Source organism: Rhyacophila brunnea, unplaced genomic scaffold (genome assembly GCF_057557595.1).
Source record: "Rhyacophila brunnea isolate RB1 unplaced genomic scaffold, BYU_Rbru_1.0 scaffold_16, whole genome shotgun sequence".
NCBI classification, from domain to species: domain Eukaryota; kingdom Metazoa; phylum Arthropoda; class Insecta; order Trichoptera; family Rhyacophilidae; genus Rhyacophila; species Rhyacophila brunnea.
The window spans coordinates 3,089,250-3,095,888 of NW_028232816.1; the positions used below are offsets into that span (position 1 = coordinate 3,089,250).

At 31.9% G+C, this 6,639-nt stretch overlaps 1 non-coding gene across 1 annotated transcript; it reads right to left on the minus strand.

Moving 5' to 3' along the window:
- Positions 1–3,334: 3,334 nt before the first annotated feature.
- Positions 3,335–3,496, minus strand: LOC147074216 (U1 spliceosomal RNA). The gene has a single exon (XR_015070326.1). It is a non-coding gene; the product is annotated as a U1 spliceosomal RNA (small nuclear RNA).
- Between the last annotated feature and the right edge of the window lie 3,143 nt (positions 3,497–6,639).

The following is a 6,639-nucleotide window of genomic DNA, read 5'->3' on the forward strand; positions in this document are numbered from 1 at the left end:
TCGAAGGTACAGGATTCGCCATAAATACATGTAACTAAAAAATATATATTTTTTAAGAATTTAGGTTTTAAATAATCGCCTAGTATGTATTTAGTCTTCACCACTGCGTTATACATCATGTCCATGGGATATAATCAGCGCTCGAAATGGAAAATTTTACTAACTGGAGCGCTTGATAATTTTACGAAAATATTAACACTGTTACTTATCTTATTCTATACATATATTATGTATTTAAAAAAACGATTGTGTTAGATTTTTTTTATTATATGACATGTCTCGCGCAAACGGTCAAATTAATATTTACACGAGGCGGAGCGATAATTTTGGGGATTGTGTGAACAGGAACGGCGCTCCGGTGCGTTCCGGTCCATTTCGAACCCTGGATATAATCCAATGTCAGGAATAAAATCCATATAATTTACATATAAAACAGATGCCTACCTACCAATGTGTTTGAATCGATGTGAAAACATGCCCTAATTATTTTTTTTAATAATAATTATTGCCTACTTGCTCATGTAAATTGTACGAAACGTAAAATAGAGATGGTAGACAATCATTGAGACCAAATGGCGCAGTGATGCTTTTGTATGAATTTTAAAAACACGTTCCAGTAAATTTTAAATTTTATATTAATAACAAAAATGATAATAATAATAATTATGAATTGCTTTCGGGATATTTGCAAGAAATAATTGGCATGTAATACCTACTATAATAGCATTATCAATCTCTTTGATTATCTACCTATGACTATTTTGTTTTTTAAATTTTATTTTGATTCGGGAAATATACGCCATCTGCGAGAATCGGTTAAAATTTAGCATATTGAATACAAAATATAATATAAATAATTTGCTGTAAAGTTCCAGTGTATTACAATAGATGGCAGTAATACACAATAAATTGAAATATTGGTGGGTATAAATTACTAAATAATATTGCTAGAATAAAATAGGACCTACAATAATTTGAAGGTTTTTAAGTATTCCTCGACTTCCTCGTTTCTCCTCAAATAAATATTGTTTTTCAGAATCAAAAGTGGGTCATTTTTTATAACTAAGATGTACGGAAGTTTTTTCTTGACTGACGGCATCAGTGTTGCCATCTTTTCAAAGTGGAATTATAGTACAGAGCCTCCAAAATTATAGTATCTGGGGAAATATATAGTACGCGTTGTCATCAGATTCTTTTGAAAATGTATAGGGTTTTTGTTTCTCAAAAAAAAAAAAACGGAGAATTTGAGAAACTCCGAGAACTCTTTTTATTTGGGTACCTACCTCTTCCGACCAAAAATGCTTACCGAAGAATAATTAATCAAAGAAATTTCATTTTTAACCAGCCAAGGTTTCCAAATTATTTCAAGTTGTCCAAATCTTCTTATATTGCGGTATTATAGTAGGTACTTTGCACCAATATTTATCGAACGAAAATAACGAAATTTTAATAAGTACTTTTTAAATATTTTTTCCGATATTCAAAATTATTGTATTTTGGGCGTACTATACGTATACCCAGTGTTGCCATCTTTTTCTATAGTGATTATAGTACAAAGGCGTCAAAGTTACAGTATTTCTGATGAATATATAGTACAGGAACATTTTTCGTCTTGAATCCTTTAAAATTATATTATTTTGGTATATTTGGCGTAAAATTATAGTATTTTACATTTTTCTGGGAATTAAAATTACAGTATTGTACTATAAGTATAGTACAGTTGGCATCACTGACTATACCTGTTTTATATCGTACATATAACGCGGAATCAGTGTTGCAAACTGTACTACAATTTTCGTCTGCGTACTATGTACGATATAAAACAGATATAGTACCAGTTTCAGAAATACTATAATTTTTACGCCTTTGTACTATAATCAGCATAGAAAAATATGGCAACACTGTATAGTACGCCTAAAATACTATAATTTACAAAAAAGTTGGCAATAGATAATAAATAGCCCTAAAGCTGCTCCGGAGAACTAAAATACCTACCTATCTTTTGAAATTTTGTCACTTTACATTTGAATTTTTGACGAAAACAAACGAGACGGTAATCACATTAAATATCGAGGGTATACTGACAGAAAACATTAACTCAAGTTCTGAGATAATCGCAAAAAGGACTTTAATTTTTTTTTCAAAGCGTTCCCCCAGGTTATGGCAAACACAATATTATGACATGTTACAAGTCCTGTATTTTGTATACGCAGAACACATTAGGTCATTATCATGCTTTCTATCGGAATAAAAAAATAACATAATGTTTCTATTTTCTCACCATTATATCCTATGCAGTGCTGCCATATTTTGAAAGTGGAATTATAGTACAGAGCCTCCAAAATTATAGTATTTGGAGATAACATATAGTACGCGTTGTCATCTGTTGAAAACGAAAATTTTCCCAATTTTTCATAGTCGGCTCGTTTTTATTAGGAAAAATATTTCGTCGCGGGCCGCAGGTTCCCAAATTTTCATGGTCGGCTTGTTTTTTTAGGAAAAATATTTCGCCGCGGGCCGCAGATTTCCAAATTTTCGAAGACCACTCGATTGCGAAATGGCAAATGCAGAATTATAGTACTTTTATATAAAATTATAGTACGATTTTCAAAATTATAGTATTTTGGGCGTACTCAGTGATGCCAACCGTACTATAATTATAGTTTGATTTCGCGAAAAATGTAAAATACTATAATTTTACGCCAAATATATCAAAATACTATTATTTCAAAGGATTCAAGACGAAAAATGTTCCTGTACTATATATTTTTCAGAAATACTATAATTTTTACGCCTTTGTACTATAATCAGCTTAGAAAAATATGGCAACACTGGGCGTACTATACCTATTTTATATCGTACATAGTACGCGGACCAAAATTATAGTACAAATACTATAATTATAGTACGGTTGGCAACACTGATCCTATGCCTTTGTGCATTATACCAGGACGTAGGGAGTAAAATTGTATACATTTTGGTATTTGAAACAGCAAAAACTAAAATAAAAAATAATGGTTCTGTCAGTTAGTATACCCTCGATAAAACTTTTGTCTAACGTTATCTATTTTACGCGCATTTTTTTTGAAAAATAAATGCAGAAAAGTTTGGTCTTTCAACGCGTAGGTGTAGGTACTATAATTATAATTATGTTTTACCGAAATACTATAATTTAATTTTGGAGGCGCAGACAATTCCACTTTTGAAATAATATGGGCTCTGACAATGCAACACTGAGACGGTTACAAAATTATAGTACAAATAGTACTGTGTCATGTAGCAAGTTTAGCAACCCAGCCATGCCGAAAGAGATGCGAAGTAAAGTTATTTTTATCCGGGACAGCGCGTACGCAGTCCCGACTACCAAAAATTACGCGCCCGAGTTATCCGCATTAGGGATAATCGCAAGGGTCAGCCCAACCGAAGTGCAATGGAAAAGCCTCGCCCTGGGGGAACCGCCTTTATGATCACGGTGTCCCCTACGCCAGGTAAGTATGCTTGTAAATGCAGTTGCTTTAGATTATATGGTGTTGTCACTGCGTTTCGTGTGCGAATTCAAATAAATATTTCCAAATAGCCATCTAGCGATGACTTTTTTAAACTAAAAATTTCACGCCGATAATATTATTTTTCTTTTAAAACTAATAACTGATAAATCCAGGATATTTTTTGTCGAAAAATATATTTTTAGTTATTAATTAGGTATTATAATACAATAATATAAAAAATATATTACATTCGAAATATTATGATTTCGATTGGCCATTCGATGAGACTAACAAAGTCGCGCACCTAGCGACACACTTCTAAACTAATTAGGATTTCGTGACACAAAATATTTTACAATGCCTATGTATATACATTATAAAATTAGAAGGTTTTGCTTATATATTATTATAAATAAATACAATTTCTCAATTTTTGTTTCTTTTTTTTATAATAAAGCTGTTCTCTTACCAAGCAGAATTCGTTCTAATTCAATAATACCTACAATAGGATGATGCGATATACCTATAATATGCGGCTCTGTGTACCTAGTCTGATGGTGGTCTTTTATCCGGGGGCTCTGGCTTCGATTTCCAGTGAGGTCACATTTTTTTTATGCTGTGCTCGAAATATAAAATATTACGTACGGGAGAGAAGAACATCAAAGTGAGTTAGATTTTTTTACGTATCATAAAGACAATAATATTTATGCCCTTGTAGACAGAGATGCATTTACGCCAGTGTTGCCATCTTTTTCTATGTTGATTATAGTACAAAAGGGTAGTAATAATTATAGTATTTCTGAAACAACTATTAGTACAGGAACATTTTTCGTCTTAAATCCTTCAAAATTATAGTATTTTTGGCATATTTGCAGAAAAAATATATTAAGTACTTATTTAAAAAATTTTCACGGGTTCAAAATAGTATTGTACTATAATTATAGTACGGTTGGCACCACTGGTTTACGCCTTAAGGGGGCTTGCGCCAATACATATTAATTACCCTCACCCAAAATAACATTAGTATTAAAATGTATTTTTTTTTAAATAGATACCTATTCCTTAGAATTGAGTTATTTTAATCACAATCTACTAAATTATAGTATTCCTTCGCTGCAAGGTTTTTTGTGATTTAACATTATTTTCCTGGTCCCGGGGGGCCTACTAATTTGAGGGCCCGGTGGGTCTATAGAATAACTTAATATTGCATAATTACAATATTACATAATACTTTTTTAGTAATATTTATTTGTTTCTAAATGTCATGTTGTGAACGTCTTAAACTTATAATTTGTAATGTCCACAATATGTAAAATAAATTAAAATTGAAATTGAAATTGAAAAATTGAAATATTCTTTACTAATTTATTGTCGACCGCTATACTCACAAAGTGATAAATATTATCAAACTTAGGGTAGGTTTATATTAAAGTATTAGCACTTATTGTAATAATTACAATAAGTTGGTTTAAATTATTGCAATAAGTGCTATATTTTAACAGCGGTAAGAGAGGTGCTGTTAAAACGTAGCACTTATTGCAACAATTTTACAATCAACTACTTGTAATTGTTGCAATACGTGTTTATACTTTGATACAAACCTACCCTAGTTAGCCATCTTATTTATCACTTTAGCTGTCGATAAGTAAAGAATAGACACCCTGATTAGGGATTGCAATACCAAATGAAAATATCACTACCGGTTTTTCGGTATTTCTTATTGAATACCGGTATTCGTTAACATATAAATAGGTACTTGTCGGTAAATATAGCTATTACAATTTCTTTACAAACATAATTTTATAGAAAATAACCTACCTGCCAACATTTATTATGGTGACATTTAAAAATATGTATTAATCACAATATTGCAGAATTGGCAATCTTTACAAATAATTTGAATATATTGATAATTTCAACTAAAGCCGTCAAAATACCTCAGTTGAGGCACGGTCTAAAAAGATCGTGGCTAGGCGATGCGCGGATTACGGGTCGCGGGTGCAAATGACGCATGTCAAACGAAATATAATTTGTCATATACATAAATCCAAAATGCGTCCATTAAATGTTCTGTTTATTGTTTTATTAGTAACAGTAATAATATATTCATTCACATGTTTTCTTTTTAAAGTAAATGGGTAACGTTTTTAGTCGACTTTACACGATTTGAGAATTAATACCCCCGTCGCCATCACGAAACAAATCGATGTGTTCCCAGCTCGACATTCTCTCTCCGAATGGCAGCGAGTCCAAAATTTCGTCGCGCCTATAGTTGAAAATTATTTGCCGTTTCACGGATGTCTCACCTTAAGTGTAAATAAGTGCACTGAAGGAAAAGCTTCTTCAATAATTCAACACTTGTACAATCATCAATAATGTTATTAAGTATAGAATAATTGAACATTTGTCACGGGTGTTTTTTTATTTCGAAATAGTATCACTATGTTAATTTATCGAGACAATTTTATAAATGGGTACCTATATTTAATTAATTGTGTTTTATTGTTATTTCACCTATGTTGAATTCATTGGATATTTTGCATTTTATTAGCACATAACTTATTTACTCAATTGAATAGGAAATACAGTACAAAATAATGAAGAAATAACATTAAATTCATCGTCAAAAAAGTAAACGAGTGTAGTTTCTTAATACTTACCGAAAATTTCGGTATTTTGAATTTTTAAAACCGGTATTGATAAATACTGGGATACTGGTTTTGAAATACCGGTATTGCAATCCCTAGCCCTGATGCTTCTGATCTACAACTCCTTTTGTCCTTTGGTAAATCCTGCTCTGCTAGTATAATCTCACGGAGCCGCAGGGCTCCTTGCAACCCCGAATGGGAATCACTGCGTTATACGTATATAAGTTAGTGACTTTATATTCAATACTTTTGTCAGTCGATAAGCTATGTATCATCGATAGTAAAGACTGGTACGGAACAAAAATGAATCGCCTAGAGTCATAACTCACATTTTGCAATTTTGTCATTTTTGAGTGAAATAATATCACTTTCGTCTATCTCGGACAGTAGGTGCCCATAGACGGAAGCATGCACGATGAAATTGGTCGAAGAACAAAGCTGCGATGGATTGCTTTCGGACGTCTGAATAGTATCTTCAAGAGTGACCTACCATTATGTCTTAA